The following is a 24,560-nucleotide window of genomic DNA, read 5'->3' as shown; positions in this document are numbered from 1 at the left end:
TTCAGCAATATACAGCTGTTGTTAATAGTGTTACATGGAGTACTGACTTCTGATTATTAATCAGTTTTGAGATTTTTGTCAGATTTTAGTGTAATTAATGTCAGATTATTGCTATAAATATTGAACACTTTAAGTAAAAACTATGTCACAGTTACATATGTCTACATATGTCTATATGTAAACTAATAAAACGCTATGCTTCTTACCACAGGTTGATTAATGTTTACAAATGTTTGTTGAAATTGATAAAGTATGTTTAGAAATGTTAAATGTTATGGTTTGATTAATCCTATATACACTATGAGCACTAGTAATAGTGATGCTCGCTTTAACAAACACCTCTAATGAATGAGCATGCATGCATGATGGGGAGACAGATCAGGATAGGGGAGAGATTATTAATTATTAAGGAGTCTAACAAGATGGCGTGGAAGACAAGTTGAAACACCAAGCAACCACACTGCATTGCCGCTCTTTCTTTAACTCTCCACCTTCCAAAATCCCTCCAAGATTCACTTAGCGTTAGCAATGCCTCTGTCAGCAGCTCTAGCCTGAACAAACAGAGTTTAGGACCGTGAAAGCCTTGCCCTAGATAAAATGCTCAGTAATTAATACCCATGCCATATCAATTATGAGTGTGTCTCCCTTATAACTAAACGTCTAATGTTTGCTAATCCAGAGGTCGCAAGGATGCGCTCATATAATTACACAGAGGACATGGAACATGAGCAAAACAGGGAAGAGTGTAAATTACTGAAAAATTAATGTGAGCATGAAAATCTGAAGAAAAGTTAAAAATCAAAGCAACAAAAAAGAGGAAGAAGAAAATAGAAGATAATGGAAAAGGCAGCTGTTAGCGTTCCACAGCATGCATATTTATCTTATTTAAGCACCTGACCATGTGTGAAAGACAAACCCTTTGTCGATTCCTATTAACCCCTAATGTTCTCAGAATGGTTTAGCCTGTCCTTGGCCCAAATACATAGGAAGGATTGGTCAATGTTAAAGGCTTGGGGGTACGGTGACGCATATACATATATATAGCAAATCTTACAGGACCTGCCTAATTCAGGATTCACCAAATTTCTGCATTGCAACAAGAATCTTTACAGATTTTAAAGTAAAGTAAGGATGCTGTTTAAAAAGACTGTGAAGACAAGAAATAAAGTCTCATACTGAAACATTTTTAAAATTAAAATGTCTGTCTGAGAAGTTTTCTATTAAGTTTGTATGAATTACTTGAAAAAGAAAAAAAAAATGAAAATGAATGCAATTAAATGGATAGCTCATCCAAAAATGAAAATTCTGTCATTGCTTACTCACCAAAAGAACACAAAAAAAGATGTTTTGAAGAATGTTCCTACTGGTTTTAGCAATTAAATGAAATGGGGGTCCAAAATTCTAGGTCCAAAAATAAGCGTAAAATTAATCCACGTAACTCCAGTAGTTTAATCCAAGTCTTGGTTCACATTAGCAAATTTTGTAAAAGTCCATTGTCTATTGTCAACAGTGTTTTACGAAACATAGCTGACACAGAAGTCACTTTCAAAGCAAGCCACTTTCTGTTGGTCAATGCAGTGAATTTCACTAGATAAACCCACTGCAAAATGTGCTCAAGGAAATCTTTTGCCCTCAAACTAAATTCCTGATCACATTACTATTTAAATGGTTCACCCAAAAGCACCAAGTATTGTATTATAGACAACTATAAACACCAATTTATAGTTGTCATTTTTCTATTGTAAGTATTTTTCTAGATGTTATTTATGTTTAACCAGTTTATGCTGTTTTTAGTTGGTCATCCAGCCTGGTCTTAGCTGGTCAGCAGGCTGGTTTTAGAGGGGTTTTGACCACTTACTTAGCTGGTCTGGCTCGGAGACCAGCTGGAACAACCAGCTAAAACCAGCCTGACCAGACTAGCCAGACTGGGAGACCATCTTAAACAAGCTACCTCCACCTTAAACCAGCCTGACCAGCCTAGCCATGCTGGGAGACCAGCTAAAACCAGCTACTTCTAGCTTAAACCAGCTAAGACCAGCCAACCAGCTAATGCTGGTTTTAGTTGGTCATCTAGTCTGGTCTTATCTGGTCATAGCTGGTCAGCAGGCTGGTTTTAAAGTGGTTTTGGCCACTTCCTTAGCTGGTCTGGCTGGAAGACCAGCTCGAACTAACTACTTCCAGCTTAAACCAGCTAAGACCAGCCAACCAGCTAATGCTGGTTTTAGTTGGTCATCTAGTGTGGTCTTATCTGGTTGTAGCTGGTCAGCAGGCTGGTTTTAAAGTGGTTTTGGCCACTTCCTTAGCTGGTCTGGCTGGAAGACCAGCTCGAACTAACTACTTCCAGCTTAAACCAGCTAAGACCAGCCAACCAGCTAATGCTGGTTTTAGTTGGTCATCTAGTCTGGTCTTATCTGGTCGTAGCTGGTCAGCAGGCTGGTTTTAAAGTGGTTTTGGCCACTTCCTTAGCTGGTCTGGCTGGAAGACCAGCTCGAACTAACTACTTCCAGCTTAAACCAGCTAAGACCAGCCAACCAGCTAATGCTGGTTTTAGTTGGTCATCTAGTCTGGTCTTATCTGGTCGTAGCTGGTCAGCAGGCTGGTTTTAAAGTGGTTTTGGCCACTTCCTTAGCTGGTCTGGCTGGAAGACCAGCTCGAACTAACTACTTCCAGCTTAAACCAGCTAAGACCAGCCAACCAGCTAATGCTGGTTTTAGTTGGTCATCTAGTCTGGTCTTATCTGGTTGTAGCTGGTCAGCAGGCTGGTTTTAAAGTGGTTTTGGCCACTTCCTTAGCTGGTCTGGCTGGAAGACCAGCTCGAACTAACTACTTCCAGCTTAAACCAGCTAAGACCAGCCAACCAGCTAATGCTGGTTTTAGTTGGTCATCTAGTCTGGTCTTATCTGGTTGTAGCTGGTCAGCAGGCTGGTTTTAAAGTGGTTTTGGCCACTTCCTTAGCTGGTCTGGCTGGAAGACCAGCTCGAACTAACTACTTCCAGCTTAAACCAGCTAAGACCAGCCAACCAGCTAATGCTGGTTTTAGTTGGTCATCTAGTCTGGTCTTATCTGGTCGTAGCTGGTCAGCAGGCTGGTTTTAAAGTGGTTTTGGCCACTTCCTTAGCTGGTCTGGCTGGAAGACCAGCTCGAACTAACTACTTCCAGCTTAAACCAGCTAAGACCAGCCAACCAGCTAATGCTGGTTTTAGTTGGTCATCTAGTCTGGTCTTATCTGGTCGTAGCTGGTCAGCAGGCTGGTTTTAAAGTGGTTTTGGCCACTTCCTTAGCTGGTCTGGCTGGAAGACCAGCTCGAACTAACTACTTCCAGCTTAAACCAGCTAAGACCAGCCAACCAGCTAATGCTGGTTTTAGTTGGTCATCTAGTCTGGTCTTATCTGGTCGTAGCTGGTCAGCAGGCTGGTTTTAAAGTGGTTTTGGCCACTTCCTTAGCTGGTCTGGCTGGAAGACCAGCTCGAACTAACTACTTCCAGCTTAAACCAGCTAAGACCAGCCAACCAGCTAATGCTGGTTTTAGTTGGTCATCTAGTCTGGTCTTATCTGGTTGTAGCTGGTCAGCAGGCTGGTTTTAAAGTGGTTTTGGCCACTTCCTTAGCTGGTCTGGCTGGAAGACCAGCTCGAACTAACTACTTCCAGCTTAAACCAGCTAAGACCAGCCAACCAGCTAATGCTGGTTTTAGTTGGTCATCTAGTCTGGTCTTATCTGGTCGTAGCTGGTCAGCAGGCTGATTTTAAAGTGGTTTTGGCCACTTCCTTAGCTGGTCTGGCTGGAAGACCAGCTCGAACTAACTACTTCCAGCTTAAACCAGCTAAGACCAGCCAACCAGCTAATGCTGGTTTTAGTTGGTCATCTAGTCTGGTCTTATCTGGTCGTAGCTGGTCAGCAGGCTGGTTTTAAAGTGGTTTTGGCCACTTCCTTAGCTGGTCTGGCTGGAAGACCAGCTCGAACTAACTACTTCCAGCTTAAACCAGCTAAGACCAGCCAACCAGCTAATGCTGGTTTTAGTTGGTCATCTAGTCTGGTCTTATCTGGTCGTAGCTGGTCAGCAGGCTGGTTTTAAAGTGGTTTTGGCCACTTCCTTAGCTGGTCTGGCTGGAAGACCAGCTCGAACTAACTACTTCCAGCTTAAACCAGCTAAGACCAGCCAACCAGCTAATGCTGGTTTTAGTTGGTCATCTAGTCTGGTCTTATCTGGTCGTAGCTGGTCAGCAGGCTGGTTTTAAAGTGGTTTTGGCCACTTCCTTAGCTGGTCTGGCTGGAAGACCAGCTCGAACTATCTACTTCCAGCTTAAACCAGCTAAGACCAGCCAACCAGCTTAGGCAGCAGGGTGTTGAAAGCAGTTGTTTTGAGTTAGATGACAAATTTTCTCCTCCAATTCAAAATTGACATTGAAGGGGTGCCTACAACATATTTGCCCACTTGCAACTATAGTTGCCGCACATTCAAATACAATTTTCAAGAAAAAAAATAAATGCAAAACATGTTCACATAGGATTAACACTTCTATATGCATAAAACCATTCGGAAGAATTTGGGCACAAATGGGTTAATGGACATACTGTATAAAAAGCAAGGTGCTCATTGCGTGAGATGGTGAAAAACATTATTTTTGTATAGTGATGCCAATGTCATTTCACACTGCAGATTCTGAATCCATTTAACAGCTGTCCAGTATTGTTGTGGATCTGACCCTGATGACCTGTGCAACATTTATGGCCATAATGGGAGCAATCTTGAAACCATAGAAGCATTTCTCTGTTCGTCCTCTAATCCCTGAGCACAGGAAAGTGGATTATGCTGACAATAGGTCTGAAGTGAAACTGACCAGGTGCGGTCAGACAATGCCTTTGTCCAAGTCGTACTTCTGTTACTGTTTATATCATGCTCAATTTAAAAATAAAAAATCTAAACATATTCTAAATATCACATTGTAATCATCAGCTCCTACCTGTCTTGTGTTTGGATGATTTATAACTAGATGAACTGTGCAGCATAAATCCATGTGCACTGATTTACATTACATTCGATTGCCAGTTTTGATTATGCATGTATACCTGCAGTCTGAATATGTCACTGGTTGTATGAATAATTTGTGAGGTGACATTTGCCCCATTTCACTTGCAATGCATAAAGCAATTCCTGCATCAGAAAAGATCACAATTATTAGTGCATGCAAATTTGGACGAGATCTGACTTGTTCAAGGATGTGGTGAAGTCACAACTTCACTAACAACAGGATGCTAAAAGGTTAAAAATGTCAAGTTGAATACATTATCTAATTGGTAGAAGAACATTTATGAGGAAGGACAGATGCCAAATTGAGTGACTCACTATTTCTAACTGATCCGCTGTGATGATGGAATCATTCAAGACAATTAAATTCACGTCATGCTGGAAAAATGGATGTTCTTTTTTTATCGCACATCTTCGGTGATTAAATTGATAAATGTAATTTATTATTTATTAATCCTCCATTCATCCATTTTAAGAGTATATGAGAACAACAGGATGCTGAAGATGGCAAATGTGGTACTTTTGTTCTAAAAGTGAATGAATCTGTAACAATCACAAGTCTTCGTGACTGCATCATAAAACATTTAATCATTTTACACTGACAGCTTGAGTGAATTTTCATGTTGTTTTCTGGGTTCCCTTGCGAAAAAGAAGTACTTTTTCAACATACTTTCAAAAAGAGTACTTGCTATAGAAATAATGGACATAATACACTTTTAAAATATGCATATACAGGACTGAATATAATTTATGCCAGAACATTATGCAAATGAATTGCAATTACATGAAAATGTATTATAATATAAACTGACATTAATGCTATTAGTTTTAGTAACTTTACATCTTAATATTTAATTTCAAATGACAATCATTTATGGTAAACCAATATGTATACATTTAAATGCACATATATACATTTAAAACACAACCAGTCAAATGTTTTTGAAAAGTAAGATTTTTAATGTTTTTTTTTTAAAGAAGTCTCTTCTGCTCACCAAGTCTGCATTTATTTGATCCAAAATACAGCAAAAACAGTAATATTATGAAATATTTCTACTCTTCAAAATAGCTGCTTTCTATTCAAATATATTTTAAAATGTAGTTTATTCCTGTGATCAAAGCTGAATTTTCAGCATCATTTCTCCAGTCTTCAGTGTCACATGATCCTACAGAAATCATTCTAATATGCTGATTTGCTGTTCAAGAAAGATTTACTATTATTATTATTATTATTATTATTATTATTATTTAAAACAATTGAGTATTTTTTTCAGGATTCTTTGATGAATATAGCTTATTACTTATTAAAAAATATACTTTTATTTAGCAAGGATGCTTTAAATTTATTAAAAGTGATGATAATGCCATTTATAATGTTACAAAAGATTTCTATTTCAGACAAATGCTGTCAGCTGTTTTCAACATAATGATAATAATAAATGTTTCTTGAGCAGCAAATCATAATATTAGAATGATTTCTGATGCATCATGTGACTGCAGTTATGTCGCTAAAAATTCAGCTTTGAAATCACAGGAATAAATTACATGTTAAAATATATTCAAATAGAAAACATTTTTTTAAATAGTAAAAATATTTCAAAATTTGCCTGTTTTTGCTCTACTTTGAATCAAAAAAAATGCAGGCTTGGTGAGCAGAAGAGACTTCTTTTAAAAACAGTAAAATCTTACTGTTCAAAAACTTTTGACTGGTAGTGTATATTAACTTTAAATGTAATGTCAATTAACACTAGAGTATAAATTATAACTTTATATGATACTATACACATTGCTCATCATCAGGCTTCAATGCAGCATGATTTACAGAGCATCAGTTAGTAGTTGAATGGGCTGTTCTGTGGAGCGTAATATGCTTTCATTCCAGCAGAAGTGCTGTGAGTGACAGATACGAGTGTGTATCAGTGTGTGTTTGTGTGTTTAACGGGTCATATATCCCCAATGGCCAAACATGCTGTTGTCTCTTAAAATATCTATCATCACACACCACACACTGTCACTGCACTGCCTCAGGCTACTGATGTACAAACACAATGGGAGGACACTTCAACACACACACACACACACACACACACACACACATGCTTACTCTCTAAAGAAGGACATAACATAGACATTAATTATAATGAAAAAATACTATTTTAATTTTTTTTTTTAAATAAATAAATATAATTGCTATAGACATAACCTACTTCTATCCTTCGAAAAAGAATTTTTTAGAAAACCCTTATGCGGTCCTCTGGGTCTTTTTGACCCCAAATGACATTTGCTAAAATTAAAAAAAAATGTTCCCTTTGTTCAAATGGTATGAGACTTTGTACATCGGTCAACACTATCTTGATCTACAAATAAAAATAAAAAAAATTGGAATGATATCTTGATTTTATGTTAGTGTGAAAAAAAATGTATGCTATTTTTTAAATTTATATAAATTAATAAATATATTTTTTTATATACAACAACAGTTTTTTATGTAAAATTCACTTTATAAAAGACCCACATGTCTAACTTTCATTCATGGGGATAACATGGATAATTCCAGGTTTAGTGATTTTTGCGCATCTTTTGGAAAATCCAGTTTGAAAAGTAAAAAAATTTAATTTTACCAGTAGGTGGTTGCAGAGCTCCACTGTTGTTTTTTGCTATTTGACCAACTGAAAGATATCTTTTCACAAGTTTTTTCAGTTGAGTTCATATCTACATATTATGAAATACACAGGACACACAGAAATACATTTGTGAGACCATAAAAACTGCTCTCTTATAATTTGTCAAATAAAAAAAAACATTTGCTGTTTTTGCATTCTTATGTTCATTTTGTGTACTGCTACTCGATATGTAATAGAACTGATTTGTTTCAGTACAAAAAAATCCTTTGACAAAAAGTAATTTGTATTGTTAGAATTGTGATTTTATAATATGTAGCTATGAACTCAACTGAAAAAACTTGTGAAAAGATATCTTTCTGGTGGGCAAACAGCAAAAAGCATATAGTGGAGCTCTGCAGCCATCTAGTGGTAAAAGTGATGTTTTTTTTACTTTTAAAACTGGATTTTCCAAAAGATGGGCAAAAATCTTACACCAAACCCTGTGAAATGATCCATGTTATCCCCATGAATTAAAGTTAGAAATGTGAGTCTTTTATGAAGTGAATTTTACATAAAAAAAACAGTTTTTGTATAAAAACCCATTTAAAAAATATTTATTTATTAATTTATATATATTTAAAAAATATGATTAAACCACTGAAAACTGCAGAAATGTGGAGTAAAAACTTTATTAAACAGAAAAAGTATTTTTTATTTTTTATTTTTTATTTTTTTTAACTATTATTTTGTTACAAAATTGCATTTTGTTTCCCGGCGCGAAAAAAGGACCCCGAAGTCCCCGAGTATGATTTGAAAACAAGGACCACATAAGGGTTAAAAAATATTTTTTTTTAATGTATGAATCATTTTTTAAATATCCCCAAAATTCCAAATTTCCAAAAATAAATGTGCTTGAGCAAAATAACAAAAACAGCTTTACAAAGCATTGAAAAATACAAATAAAAAATAAAACAAATCAAACAGTTCTGTGTGCTGAGCACAGACGTAAACACTGTCTCTGAAGAGCAGCGGTTACATATGCACATCATTCACCACCACAGCAATGGCGTCATTCATTTACACCCCTCCTGCTCACCCTCTCTCTCTCTCTCTCTCTCTCTCTCTTTCTCTCCTCCTGTTTTATGATCTCTTTCTACTTTCTTCAGTCATTCTTGCAAAAAAATCTCATCAAAGGACATGGAGAAGGAGGATAAGAATAGCACGAGCACTATTTATAGTCTCCACCACAACACCACCTTCTCTCCTTGCTCTCCGGACATTTATTGATGAAAAGAGGGAATGAGAGAGGATGAGAGATACATTTCTGCAGATGGGGCGATTTGCATTCGGTCTAATACAAAAATAGAAATGTTTAATCAATGGTGACACCGCTGTGTTTTTAAGAAGAGCAAGGACAGGATTTTTAGTGTTGACTAAAGTTACGACACTGGCATCTTAATAACCCTTATTAAATAAAATACTGCGGTGGTACTGTGGTACAGGGATGGTATCAGATGGTAAAGCCATGGTACTTTGATTTATATCGTGAATGCTGAATTATTATTATTTTCATACTAAAAATCATTTAAAGCACACTATGATATTTTCATAAGACATGGTAATGGCACTTTCATCTTAGTGAATATATTTGGTCTCTTTTACAGTTTTAATTGGTATATATCACAAATTCTTGTGAGCATTTTTTATTTTATTTATATTTTAAGAATTCCTTTTTAATTTGCTGAATGCCTGAGTATCCAAAATACGCCAGTTTAAGTAAAGTTTAAGTTCTCTAATCAACAAGTGTTTCTGATTTTGAGTATATTTATACATTTTTGTTTATTTCTTTATTTAATATACATATATATATATATATATATATATATATATATATATATATATATATATATTACTACTTAGACTTTATTTTTTAATTTCTTTTTTGGTTTTAGTTTTAGTTCTGTTTTCGTTTTTTAACTTAATTTAGTTAGCTAGCTCAACATTAATCATTTTTTGTTTCATTTTTTTTTATTTTGGAAACACACACATATTTATTTATTTAATATTTATATATTTAAGGTGAGACACTGCAGGTGAATAGGGTAAAAAAAAATAACTAATAGTCATCACCTTGCTTTCCCAGTTCATTGACTACATTGATAATTGCAAAAAAAAAAATTGTATTACAAGTTTTCAAAAATGTTAGGTTTAAATATGCAAATGAGGCATTATTTAAATTAAATATGCGCTAAATTTGCATACATTTCTTAAAAAAAATTATTTTGAGAAAACAGCCTTTAAAAATATGTATTGTAATTAAAATCTATTGACACAAATAGATAAAGTGCTATAAAAGAAACACTTAACAGTGTCTTTTGGGTGTTTTCTTTCCACTAGTCTGAAAAAACACTTTATAAAACACCAAAAAGCCCAAAATCTTAAACCTGACAGGTGCATGAAAAAACAGTGTTTTGCCTGCAGTGTCTCCCCTTAATATATCATTTAAATATAAAATATAATATATAATTTACTATTTATGATTATTTTATTCTAATTTCAGTTTTAGTTTTTGTATTCATTTCCTGTTTTTTAGTTAGTTGCCAAGGCAATATTTATAATTTTGTTTATTTTAGGTAAAGAAAATTTTGTAAATATTTTAGTTAACGATAATACCCCTGACTTATATGTATGTATGTATGTGGGTCAAAGACATTAAAGTGATTTTATGTCCATACAAAGGACATTAAATGTAAGTAAAGTGTCTACTTTTAAGGTTTCAAATACGTTTTTGAAGAATAAAATGTTAAAGGGGTCATCGGATGCCCATTTTCCACAAGTTGATATGATTCTTTAGGGTCTTAATGAGAAGTCCACAACATACTTTGTTTAAAATTTCTCAATAGTAGTGTAAAACACTCTTTACCTTGTCAAAATCGGCCCTTTTTAGAGCGAGCTATTCTGTTGCATGGTCCTTTAAATGCTAATGAGCTCTGCTCGCCCTGCCCCTCTCTGCCGTGGGTATGACGAGCCGTAATGTTTACTTTAGCCACGTTCATCCGCGTTTAGCTGCGAAACTTGCTAACTAACACAAGAAAGGCCATTTGCAAAGATGCATAAAAAACCCTTATACTCACTTCTGCTGTGGGTTTTGCGTCCGATGTGGTTGAAATGTTACATTGTCATTCAGTGTAACACAATATTTATGTAAAAATCCAAACATCTTTATTCTGACTTGTACATATTAAAATATATAAAAGAATAAGAGAGCATATAAAATTTTATTGTGTTTTAAATTAGTAAAAAATTCTGATTTGACAAATAAAAAATACAACTAGTTAGTAATTAAGGAAAATGTATTATATTTATTTTTTGCTCAGAAAAACAAAACAAAAATGCAATTAAATTAAAGAGAAAACTTTTACATATATTTTTGGAAAAAACAACAATTTAAAGCAGTATTACACTTATTGTTTATTGTAGTGGTGTGAAAAAGTGTTGGCCCCCTTAATGATTTTTTATTTTTTTGCATGTTTGTCACACTTTAATGATTCAGCTCATCAAACAAATTTAAATATTAATCAAAGATAACACAAGTAAACACAACATGCAGTTTTTGAATGAAGGGGTTTTTTATGAAGGGAAAAAAAATCCAAACCCACATGGCCCTGTGTGAAAAAGTGTTTGCCGGCCGACCAAAATTACCCCAAGAGCACAGCAACGACTCGTCCAAGAGGTCACAAAAGACCCCACAACAATGTCTAAAGAACTGCAGGCCTCTCTTGCCTCAGTTAAGGTCAGTGTTCATGACTCCACCATAAGAAAGAGACTTGGCAAAAATGGCCTGCATGGCAGAGTTCCAAGACGAAAACCACTGCTGAGCAAAAAGAACGTCTAGGTTACATATGTAACCCCTGTTCCCTGAGGACAGGGAACGAGACGCTGCGTCCTGTCGGACACTATGGGAACTGCCTTCAGCGTGACCGGTTCTGAAACAAGGTATAGAATAACGACAGTGAACTTGACACTGGCCGGCGCCAGCCCGTGACGTCATCAGCAGGTGCCTGCTTAGTATAAAAGCAGGTGCCTGAGAGCACCACACCATCTTTTTGTCGGACGGAGGTCTGTGCAGGGCCCGAGGCATGGCCCCGAGACGCAGCGTCTCGTTCCCTGTCCTCAGGGAACAGGGGTTACATACGTAACCTAGACGTTCCCTTCCGGAGGGAACTCTACGCTGCGTCCTGTCGGACACTATGGGAACGTTTATACCAACGCCGCCATGCCGAGGGATAAGTGATCAAACTGACTGAATGAGGAGTCAAGAAGGAAAATCACCCCTGCTTCAGCGAGAGTTGCTGGGGCCCAGTGACCTGCCACGGCTAGCTCGGCTACCTATCTATACTCGACACTGGGGGTATTCAGTGAGGCTGAATAGCCTGTGCAACAAGAACTACCCGAGTGGAGCTTCTGTTCAGAGGGAATCTACAGAGTGGAGGTCTAATGACCTAACTACACTTGACACTGACAATGGTCTGTGAGGCTGAATAGCCTGTGCAGCAGGCCTGTCTAAGTGGAGATTTTCTGAGGAGTGGAGGCTTCGACGAAAGGAAGCCTGGCAACACTCTGCACCTTCCAGAGAGCAACTCTACACTCAAAACCTGGAGGTAGTCAGTGAGGCTGAGTAGCCTGTGCAGCAGAACTACCTACAAGGAGTTCAGAGGAGTGACTGCTTCAAAGGAAGCCAGAAAAGCACTCTGTGTCTTGCAAAGGAAAACTCTAGGAGTGGGGGTCTCGTGACCCAGGCTGAATAGCCTGTGCAGCAGAACTACCTGAGTGGAGTTACTGCAAAGTGGCGGCTTTGGTAAGAAGAAGCCTGGTACCACTCTGCACCCAGCAGAGGACGACTCTAAGGATGGAGGTCTGTGACCTATCTACACCCAATACTAGCGGTGGTCCGCGAGGCTGAATAGCCTGTGCAGTCGGACCGCCTATTTCTAGTGAATCTCTGGAGGCAACGAAGGACTCTGAGTGAGTCTGGAGAGTGGAGGCTTCTGAGAAGAAGCCCGACAACATCCCATAGAAGGGAGACTCTAATAGTGGAGGTCTGATGACCTAACTACACTTCACCCACTATACTTCAACACTGCAGGTGTTCATCGAGGCTGAATAGCCTATGAGACAGTACTACCTGAGTGGAGTCTGGAGAGTGGAGGCTTTCAAGGAGGGAGCCTAACACACCTCCGTGCTTAGCAAAGAAGAACTCTGAGAGTGGAGGTCTCATGACCTATCTACACTCTAATCCTGAAGGTCATCCGCGAGGCTGACTAGCCTGTGCGACAGAATTACCTTCGTTTTTGGAGCTCTTCTGGAGAGTGGAGGCCTGAAGAGGCGTCGACACTCAATCCTGCTAGCAGTGCTATCTGGATTGGAGTTGAAAAAACTAAAAAGGTTTTATACGAAACCAACTCAAACAATGGGACGGAGGTTTACCTGCGTGACCCATACCGTGAAGGATTTTAGAAAAGGACCCGCCAGTGGGGGAAGACCTTTACCACCAACGTGGATTTGAGGAAAATGCGTGAGCGCATTTACCACACATGTGGATTTTAAGGAGTGCTCAAGGACTTGCGTGAGCAAACACCACCAATGTGGTTTTAAGTAGGTGCCCAGAGCATAGCGAGAGGATCACCAGACTGCAGTCTCTAGGCGATAGCAGAGCCTGAAAGCGGAGCTTCTGGAGAGGGGAGGCTTCAGCCGAAAGACTCTCTAAAGCGAGAGGAGGCCTACGACGCTCTCCCTAGGGAAACTCTTCAGAGTGGAGGCCTCAAGTGAAACGCTCTAGGCGAGGGGAGGCCTGACTACACTCGACGCTCAAGAAAAAAGGCAGATACTCACAGTAGAGCAAAAAATGAAAAATTCTCATTTATCACCTAGCTCTGTGTAGTGGAGGCTCCGAGACTGCATCTCTAAGGAGAGAAGCCTACAACACTAGTTTTTGGTGAGTGGAAGACTGCACTCCCCCAAAAAATAGTCAGCGAGGCACTCATGGGCCTGCTAGCTGCTATAACTGTGAGAGTGAAGGTCTCAGTACTGTTGGCTGTGACAGAGGGGAGACCTATTACACTGTGCTTATCAGAGGAGTTGAAAAAACTTAAGGGTTTTGGAACCAACTCGAAAATGGGCACGGAGGATTATCCTGCGTGGTCCAACCCGTGAGGGATTTAAAGAAGGACCCTGCCTTTACGGGAGGGATCCTTACCATAAATATGGATTTTAGTAAAGTGCCTAGTAGTGCACTTACCACTCGTGTGGATTTTAGGGAATGCTCGAAACAATTTGCGTGAGCAGACACCACTAACGTGGTTTTGAGAAGGTGCTCTAAGCATTTCACGAGGAAGACACCTGTATCATTCCCGGGCGATAGCAAAACCCGGAAGCGGAGCTTTCAGTGAGGGAGGCTTTAATGGTTACAAGCTCTCTCGAGCGTAACAAGCCTGACGACGCTCAGCTGAGGAAGCTCTATCGAGTGGAGGCCTTGGTACACACGCCCTCTCGAGGAAGGGAGGCCTAACTACACTCAACGCTTGTAGTGACAGGTCCACGAAAAGGGCTCACAAGCTGCCTTAATCTTGTGTTTTCGGCCTGCATTTCTGGAAAGTGGAGGCTTAACAGAAATACCTCACATAGAGGGAGCCTGGCAACACTCAACCCAGTAAAAAGCTCTCATGAATGGAGGTCTAAGAATGACCTGGCTACATTCAGCGCTTAAGAAGTATTATCTTTATATGTCTCTCATTATAGAGGACTTCACAGAGAGGAGGCCTTCTAGGCCTGCTACACTCAGTTCTGGCGGATTGGGTTTTAGTCACAATACCAGAAAATAATTTAGCAAGGCCCAGAATGGGGCCTATCAGCTAAATATATAAGATTTCTACTTCAAAGCGGGGCTTTTTTTTTTTTTTTTTTTTAAAGAGAGCGGAGGCTTTAGTAAAACATCTCTCTTAGAGAGAGGGAACCTTGACGACGCTCTATCCACCCTAACACACAAACTCCTAGGAGTGGAGGTCTCACATATGTGTATATGAAAATACACAGGGAAGGTACCTGACTACACTCATGAAAAAAGAGTATTACTCTTAGCAGGGTTTGAGTGAGCGGAGGCTTCAGCAGAGCGATTTTTTATTTTTTTTTTGCTTGAAGCAGCTTGACAACGCTCAAGAGGGTTTTTTGTTACATATTCTCGTATGTATATGTATGTTGGATTATGTCTATACCAAGCTTACTCTTTAGCGGAGGTTTTTTTTTTTTTTTAAACCTGACAACGCTTAACCCAGGAGGGGTTTTCCACGAGTGGAGGTCTCTACACACTGTTCTCCTTTTTTGAAACGAGGGGAGACCTGGCTACACTCGGCACTTGGTGGCAGTAGAGCTCAAGAGGAGCTTGAAGCTGGCAGACAAAAAAGGAAACATACACATACATATTTGAACATTTTTATTTATTTAAAGTGTCTTTATTGTTCACCTCCTGGGCCATCAGATTGAGATCTCATCATTGGCCCAGCCCCAGAGTCTTTGCGAGGGGAAAGGAAGGGGCAGGTGGCCGAACGGACGTGAGGGGAACCGGAGAGGAGACTCTAGGTGCCCGCCCCAGGCCTGCCGCCACGCCGGCGCTGGATCGTCTCCCTTAGATCCCCTCTCCTATGCCGCGCATCACGCCTCCTCTGGGACCGGCTCCTCCCGGGGGGAGGGCCCCGAGTGGCCACACTGGCGACCTGGCCTCGTCTCTGGTCACCCCTGGACCAGGACGGGCCCGGTTTTCCCCGGTGTTCAGGTGGGGGCGTGGACCGGCGAGGAATACACGACTTAAACGCCGCCGAGCGCGCCTTCGCCTCTCTGAATCTCTCGACCACCGCCTCGACGGATGTGCCGAATAACTCAGAGGGCGAAACCGGCGCATCGAGGAGAAAACGTTTTTCTTTCTCCTCGATGTCCGCCAGGTTCACCCACAGATGTCTCTCTGTGGCCACCATAGCCGACATGGACCTGCCCACCGCGGTCGCTGTCTGCTTGGTGGCCCTCAGAGAGAGGTCTGTGGTGCGGCGCAGCTCGGCCACCTCCTCCGGGGAAAGCCCCAGACCACGGTCCAAATCTCTCAGCAGATCAGCCTGGTACGCTTGCAACACCGCTACAGTGTGCAGAGCAGCACCAGCCTGACCCGCTGCCGCATATGCCCTGCCATTCAGCCGCGATGTCTCTTTGAGCGGCTTAGAAGGCAGGGTCGGAGCCTTCAGGGTCGATGTCCCTCCCCCTGAGAGATAGTTCGCGAACGTCTGCTCAATGGGGGGCATCGACGCATATCCGCGCTCCAGCATTCCCTCAACATCAGCATAATTCACATGCTGATGTCGGTGAATGCGGGCTGAATATGGCCTGTCCCATGCCTTCTCGATCTCTTTATGCAGATCGGGAAGGAATGGGAGGCTCACGGGAGCTGGCTTGTCATAGCCGGGAAGAAACCGCTCGTCCAGTCTGCCCAGAGCGGCCTCTTCCCTAGCGGGCTTCCACTGGAGTTCCAAACGGGTAGCCGCGCGGTCCATGACAGACATCAGCTCCTCATATGCGGGGTAAGGAGGCTGTATGGATTCAGAGATGTCATCTTGCTCCATCTCAGCCTCCTGCTCGCCCTGGCTTGAAGCCAGCAGAGCACTCGCTGCAGGATCGGAAGATGTGAGAGACAACACATCTTCCGCTAGCAGCGCGTCCTCATCTCTGGCTGACGGGCGCAAGAGACTAACTCCTCTCTCAAACTCGTCAGCCAGCTCCACCTGAGTTCCCCAGGACCTCAGCCGCCGGGCAGCCTCAGCTGCCGCGGGACCGGAGCTGCGTGGGGCAGATGGATGGCCCGATCCCCTCGAGAAAAGGGCCAGACGAGAATGGAGTTTCTTCATGGAGAAACCCTCGCAATGGACGCACTCCGTTCCCTCAAGAACGGAGCGCGCGTGCTCTTCACCCAAACACATTACACAGAGGTCGTGCGCGTCATCAGGTGTCAGATTTCTCTGACACGGATCCGCGCACTTGCTAAACAGTTTACCTCTAGGCATCGTTATACTCACTCGCTAGAACGGAGGACTCTGAAGACAAAAAGATGGTGTGGTGCTCTCAGGCACCTGCTTTTATACTAAGCAGGCACCTGCTGATGATGTCACGGGCTGGCGCCGGCCAGTGTCAAGTTCACTGTCGTTATTCTATACCTTGTTTCAGAACCGGTCACGCTGAAGGCAGTTCCCATAGTGTCCGACAGGACGCAGCGTAGAGTTCCCTCCGGAAGGGAACATAAAGGCTCGTCTCAGTTTTGCCAGAAAACATCTTGATGATCCCTAAGACTTTTGGGAAAATACTCTGTGGACTGACGAGACAAAAGTTTAACTTTCTGGAAGGTGTGTGTCCCATTACATCTGGTGTAAAAGTAACAGAGCATTTCAGAAAAAGAACATCATACCAACAGTAAAATATGGTGGTGGTAGTGTGATGGTCTGGGGCTGTTTTGCTGCTTCTGGACCTGGAAGACGATGCGATAAATGGAACCATAAATTCTGCTGTCTACCAAAAAATCCTGAAGGACAATGTCCGGCCATCTGTTCGTGACCTCAAGCTGAAGCGAACCGGGGTTCTGCAGCAGGACACTGATCCACAACACACCAGCAAATCCACCTCTGAATGGCTGAAGAAAAACAAAATGAAGACTTTGGAGTGGCCTAGTCAAAGTCCTGACCTGAATCCTATTCAGATGCTGTGGCATGACCTTAAAAGGCGCTTCATGCTTGAAAACCCTCCAATGTGGCTGAATTACAACAATTCTGCCAAGATGAGTGGCCAAAATTCCTGCACAGCGCTGTAACAGACTCAGTGCAAGTTATCACAAACGCTTGATTGCAGTTGTTGCTGCTAAGGGTGGCCCAGCCAGTTATTAAGTTTAGGGGGCAAACACTTTTTCACACAGGGCCATGTGGGTTTGGATTTTGTTTTCCTTTCATAATAAAAAACTTCATTCAAAAACTGCATGTTGTGATTACTTGTGTTATCTTTAATTATTATTTTAATTTGTTTGATGATCCAGATTGGCCAAGATGGCGCCGCGGATGGCAGCCTCTGTGCTTAGCTCTCCAGTTGTTTTAGTGTTTTTGTTCGTTTTTCCTGTTTTTTGTTTTGCAAACACGATCAGTTTTACAAGGGATGAACTGCTAAACATTAGGCAGAACATACCACAAAATCTCCTACCGATTTTTGATTATTCTGACGTTTTGCTCAACATCATAGTTGGCGGAGCAGCGGCGCTTACCAAAGGCTTCAGGACGCGCAGGACGCGCAAGCGGGGGAAGCTCGCCGGTGCGCTTGTGAAGCTTCGTCAGCGTGGATTCAGGATGTCACTGCCAGGCATACATTTGGCGAATCTCCGGTCTCTACCAAACAAAACGGACGAACTCCTTCTGCTCTCCCGGACAAATAAGGACTTCTCACACTCTGCTGCTCTGTGTTTCACGGAAACCTGGCTGAACGCGGATTTACCGGACAGCGCGATTCATCTACCGGGATATCAGCTGTTCAGAGGAGACCGCGACGCAGAATCGACGGGGAAATCGCGCGGCGGCGGGACGTGCTTTTACATCAATGAGAGGTGGTGTACAGATGTAACAGTGTTAAAGAAAATATGCTGTTCTGATGTTGAAGCGCTTTTCATAAACTGTAAGCCGTTCTATTCGTGGCGAGAGTTTTGCTCGTTCATTCTCGTGAGCGTGTACATTCCACCGCAAGCGCACGTGAGCCTGGCGTTACAGAAACTCGCCGATCACATCACAGAGACGGAACAACAACACCCGGACTCTGTTTTAATCATTCTTGGGGATTTTAATAGAGCAAATCTCTCCCGTGAACTGCCAAAATACAGACAGCACGTCACATGTCCGACCAGAGACAGTAATATATTGGACCACTGTTACACCACAATAAGGAATGCATATCACTCTGTCTCACGGGCAGCTTTGGGACTCTCTGATCACTGCCTGGTTCATCTTATACCAACCTACAGGCAACAACTTAAATCTGCTAAACCTGTAGCAAAGTCTGTAAAGAGATGGACCAACGAAACAGAGCGGGTTTTACAAGCCTGTTTCGAATTTACTGATTGGAGTGTTTTTGAAGCTGCTGCTACTGATCTGGACGAGCTTACAGAGACTGTTACTTCATATATCAGTTTCTGTGAGGATTTATGCATTCCTACCAGGACTCGTTTAACTTACAACAACGACAAACCATGGTTCACTGCAAAACTCAGACAGCTTCGTCATGCCAAAGATGATGCTTACAGGAAAGGGGACAAAGTCTTGTATAAACAGGCCAAATACACACTGGAAAAGGAGATCAAAGTGGCAAAGAGAAATTATTCCGAAAAGATAAGGAACCAATTTCATTCCAGTGACATTCACACCTCCAACATCACCCCTCTCCCCCACTCCTGCAACTCCCATTCAAATCAGTGAAGATGAGGTGCGCAAGGTTTTCAAAAAGAACAAAAGAAGAAAGGCACCAGGCCCTGACGGTGTGACACCAGCCTGTCTGAAAACCTGTGCTGACCAGCTGGCCCCCATTTTCTCACAGATCTTCAATAGGTCTTTGGAGTTGTGTGAAGTCCCCGCCTCTCTGAAACGCTCGGAAATCATCCCCATTCCAAAGAAACCTAAAATAACAGGACTTAACGACTACAGACCTGTGGCGCTAACATCTGTCGTCATGAAGTCGTTTGAAAAACTGGTTCTGGCTTATCTGAAGGACATCACCGGACCCTTACTGGACCCCCTGCAGTTTGCTTATCGAGCAAACAGGTCTGTAGATGATGCAGTGAACATGAGTCTACATTTCATACTGCAGCATCTGGACAAATCAGGGACTTACGCAAGGATCCTGTTTGTGGACTTCAGTTCAGCCTTCAACACTATCATCCCAAACCTCCTCCTGCCCAAACTAACTCAGCTCTCTGTGCCCACCGCTCTCTGTCAGTGGATCAACAGCTTCCTGACAGACAGGCAGCAGCTAGTGAGGCTTGGAAAATTCTCATCCAGCACCCGTACTATCAGCACTGGCGCCCCTCAGGGTTGTGTCCTCTCCCCACTGCTCTTCTCCCTGTATACTAATGACTGTACCTCCAAAGACCCCTCTGTCAAGCTCCTGAAGTTTGCAGACGACACCACACTTATCGGCCTCATTCAGGACGGTGACGAGTCTGCTTACAGACAGGAGGTAAAAGAGCTGGCTGTCTGGTGCAGTCATAACAACCTGGAGCTCAACACGCTCAAAACTGTGGAGATGATCATAGACTTCAGGAAAAAAAAACCCGCTCTCCCCCCACTCACCATCATGAACAGCACCGTAAACACAGTGGAGTCATTCAGGTTCCTTGGAAATACCATCTCTCAGGACCTGAAGTGGGACATTCACATAGACACCATTGTGAAAAAGGCCCAGCAGAGACTGTACTTCCTCCGCCAGCTGAGGAAGCTCAACCTGCCACAGGAACTGCTGAAACAGTTTTACTCTGCCATCATTGAATCCGTCCTCTGCACTTCAATTACCATCTGGTTCAGCTCAGCTACCAATTCTGATCTCAGAAGACTACGTCGGATAGTCCGGACTGCTGAACGAATCATTGGTACAACCCTCCCTACCCTTCAAGATCTCTACTTATCCAGAGTACGAAAAAGGGCTGCCAAAATTACTCTGGACCCCTCACATCCAGCACACTCGCTTTTTGAACTGTTACCATCCGGTAGACGCTACAGAGCACTGAGCACTAGAACGACCAGACACCGAAACAGTTTCTTTCCTCAGGCAATCCATCTCATGAACACTTGATCGTGGAACATACAACACTATACACTCTTTATTCATCTTTCCGTTATTTATTTAAAGCACATACTTACTTCCATTCAAATGTCTTTGCTATTTTTGCACATTGTCTGTCTTGTATACTTGTATATTGTTCTTTTTATAATATGTATCGTCTTGTCACTGTCATTCTGTAGCACTGTGGAGCTCTGTCACAAAAACAAATTCCTAGTATGTGCAAACATACCTGGCAATAAAGCTCATTCTGATTCTGATTCTGATTCTGAAACATTAGTGTGACAAACATGCAAAAAAATAAAAAATCAGGAAGGGGGCCAACACTTTTTCACACCACTGTATGTATTATCAAGAAATGAAAAATTGCTTTTACATAGCACATAGTAATTTAAAGAACTGGCTATCAAATTCTGAAGTTCTAGCTTGAAAGATATTCAATGTTATAAAAAATGTTGATTTCATATTTTATATTCCCAAAGGTCTTGTGCGTATGAGGACTGTAAAGGCAGAAGCCGAGTGCAGCATCAGTAGCACATGAGTGATGCCGCAGCTATGCTGAAGAGCATGATCTGCCTTAATAATGCATCAGCGATCTGTCCTTCAGACACTGAGAAGACACTCACTGAGCGCTGACCCACACAAAACACACACACACACACGCATCTCATTTACTACTTACACGCTGAAATATGCTGATTGTGTTACGACTGACCCAGTACACTGTCTAGAACCTGCATGGATTTGTTCTCTCCAAAACAGGCAAACACATTAGGACCAGTGAATTTTACATGATTGATAACTAAAACACAGCCCCAAAAACTTGTCTAAATCTTTAAATGACTTCATGTATGTTTTATTGCAGACATACAGATTTGTAAAAGAAACATTTTTGATTTTTGCATTTACTAAATTGGTCTCTATGTGGTTGACTGAAGGCTGAGATTGGGTAGCACTATTAAAACATGTTCTGGCCCAGTTGAGGGCTGGTTATAAGTTACTATTTGGCTGAGATTTGGGCCAGTTATGGCTCATGTGTGGCTCAAGTCTGTTGGCCAGATCTGGGCCAGACAAGGGCGGTAATTCTTTGCTGCATTTGGGCCGAGTGCAACTGCTTGCTTGGCTCAGAGCTGGGCCAGATGTCAATTGCTATATGGGTTGTAAACATTGTAAAGATTTTTCTAAATGTAAAAATCTGTGCTGTTTTCCTTTACTTGTTGTGGTTCTAGAGTGTTGTGTTGATTAGGTGTATTTTAACATGTTTTGGTTATGTTCTTGGCATGCTCGTTTTCATGTTATATCATTTTTGGCTCCGAAAAAATATTTTGGAATAACATAACAGTCACACAAACTGTATTTTTTTGTCCTCTAAGCGAAATTAATAAAGGGATTATAAAAAGACATGGTAGTGGGAGGAAAATGAGATGAAGGGTAAAATTATATTTAAAATTTTGCTTTTGCATTCACAAAAAATTGCGCTCCCTCGAGAAACTTGGTGCTGCTCACAAAACTTTTGCGTATCCACCAAAAAAATTTGCATTCAACACACTGGTGATAGAAGGAAAAACAATTTCAATGCTATTTGAAGAACTATATTTCAGTCATGACAACTCTCAGAGGCATAATTTCAACCAGAATTTATTGGCATGGGAAAGAAATATACATTAAGCTTGATTTTGGCAGATGAGATCTGCTACGCTGCTGCTGTAGAGCGAATACAATAATTAGTTCAGCTTAGTCAAAAATAATAAAGGATGGCTGCTTTTGGAAATGTAGAACCCCTCTAGCAGATCTCTACAGGTGGTGCTGGGGAGGAGGAAGGGCAACATAAGCTTTTATAATCGCACAATGTACCAAAAACACAGGCTAGGATCCATCAGCTTATGTGGATTAGAAAGTATTCCTGATAGGCTGGTGCTATGGCACTGAATGAACCAATTAGCAATTAGTTTCATGCCTGAACTATGTATTGCAATGCTTCAGCAAGTAAACGCAAAGTTTTCAGGAAACCGCTAAATTTTTACGAGAGAAAACAAAAGTAATGCAAACATTTATCAGAGGACCTCAGTACTTCTGCAAGAGAATGCAAAACTTCTGTACGTGAACAATGTTTCTTGAGGAAACGCAACATTTTTACATGGCATTTCAAAGTTTCTCAGGGGACTGCAAAAGCTTTGCAAGTATATAATTTAGTATATAAGGTATCTAATTTAATTTAATAAAATTTTTCCTCCCAGTGTTCTGATGTAGAATCTCCATTTCTCTTTGTTCATCGTCTGTATATTCTGGTCCAAATAAGTAAGGCTGGGCCAAAAATTGTTAGTCATCCTCTCTGTCGAAATCTTTAGCCATGTTTAGGAAGAGTACGTTGTACTCTCGTAAACACGCATCGAAGACTGCCACAGAATAGAAGAAATTGTTGAATAAAGTTTTTTTTGGTCTTTTCTTACCACCACATAATTTGACTAATTTGACATTAGAGTCCACATCCAATGTCCAATGGGAAGCTTCTCAATTAAATTGTTATTAGAATGTTAGAGGATAATGTTCTAACAATGTTACCAATAAACATTTGTAGAATGTTTTTAGAGAATGTTGTCCTACCTTTTAGGAAAATATTTTGGGAACTAAAATAATACTTGCCACTGAAAACACTACCAGAACATAGCATAATGTTTTCGGAACATTCTTAGAACAAAAAATTGCTAGCTGTCTAGTTACTTAGTAGAATGTCTAAAGAGGACCATCAAAATAAGGTGTAACCCAAACTTTTTATAACAAAGAAGTTAATATTATGAAATGTACATTTTACTTCATCTATTCTTTCCAACAAAAATAGTTCTAAACAAAGACAAAACAAAACTGATGGTCACACATCTCAAAACAACACAGAGTAGTGGTGTGTTGTACCTAAATGAATAAGTGTTGTGAAACTATCAGTTGAGTGAATAATTCAATGACACACATCATGATACTCTCGTGAACGTGCATCGAAGACTGACACTGTCACGGTTGCTGGGGGTGAGGAGCCAGAGGGAACTCCTCTCTACCCCACCTTTCTGAAACGCTTCGATTTTTACAAAACTCATCATTGATGGAAACCGAGGTGCTCTCTGATTGGCCAGCTATCCACTGCGATGTGATTGGCCGAATACCTCAAGCGTGTGACGGAAATGTTACGCCCCTAACCATGTTGTGATGCTGTTTCTCGGCGCAACGAGACAGAAACAATAAAACCCATTATAAACGAGCCATTTGTTGCATCCAGTGGGGACATAACTACTGATTATAATGACTCATACTGTCTTTTTACGCATTGGGTTGCATTGCACCGCACAAACATGACACCATGTCTGCATTTTCGATTGTAGAATGAGAAACAACAAGCACTACTCTACACTGCTCAAAACTCGCGTTTGAATAGTAGCAATTTTTTTTAAATATGAAAACGTACTTACAGACCGTCAGTCAGAAGCACAGACTTTGGAACAATGGAATTGCAACATTGGAATTGCCCCACTTTAAAGCCTTAACCCTTTGTGTACAGCTAGCATTGTAAGCTACTCTCCCAGGTTCAGGAAACAGTCCTCTGTGAAATGTGCAGCACCCACTCGAATGTTCCAGAACAGTGTTGTAAATATAACTTAACTGCTGATTTCTAGTTGTGTCCTCATTTGGAAGGCTCAACGAAGTACTTTAGCATTCACAATGAAACACACTAAATCTCCACAACATGGCGGCTGCAACACTATAGCCAGTAAAAGTTACGCCTTCTTTCTTTCTGTATGCATATGGGCGGTGTTATGCAAATCTACTCACCCTGTGACGTGGACAAGTGGGGGCGTGTTTGAACGAGCCGTTTTATGAAGACGTGGCTGAGTCTTAACTTCTATAATAAACATCTCTTTGGGTTTGAGACTTTAAGCTTTGCAACTTTACAGATCTTATCTGTTATGCACAAACAGCTTGTAACACTCCAAAGACAAAAGTAAACAAGAAACTGCATTATATAACCCCTTTAATTTGTGTTTCAAAG

At 41.1% G+C, this 24,560-nt stretch overlaps 1 protein-coding gene across 2 annotated transcripts in view; it reads right to left on the bottom strand.

Annotated features, from left to right (window-relative positions):
- Window positions 1-24,560, bottom strand: part of frmd3 (FERM domain containing 3) — a 91,797-nt gene that overhangs the window by 59,990 nt on the left and 7,247 nt on the right. The gene's annotated exons all lie outside the window — the stretch shown is intronic.

This window comes from Garra rufa, chromosome 15 (genome assembly GCF_049309525.1).
Source record: "Garra rufa chromosome 15, GarRuf1.0, whole genome shotgun sequence".
Classification (NCBI taxonomy): Eukaryota; Metazoa; Chordata; class Actinopteri; order Cypriniformes; family Cyprinidae; genus Garra; species Garra rufa.
This window is presented reverse-complemented; position numbering and strand designations above follow the sequence as displayed.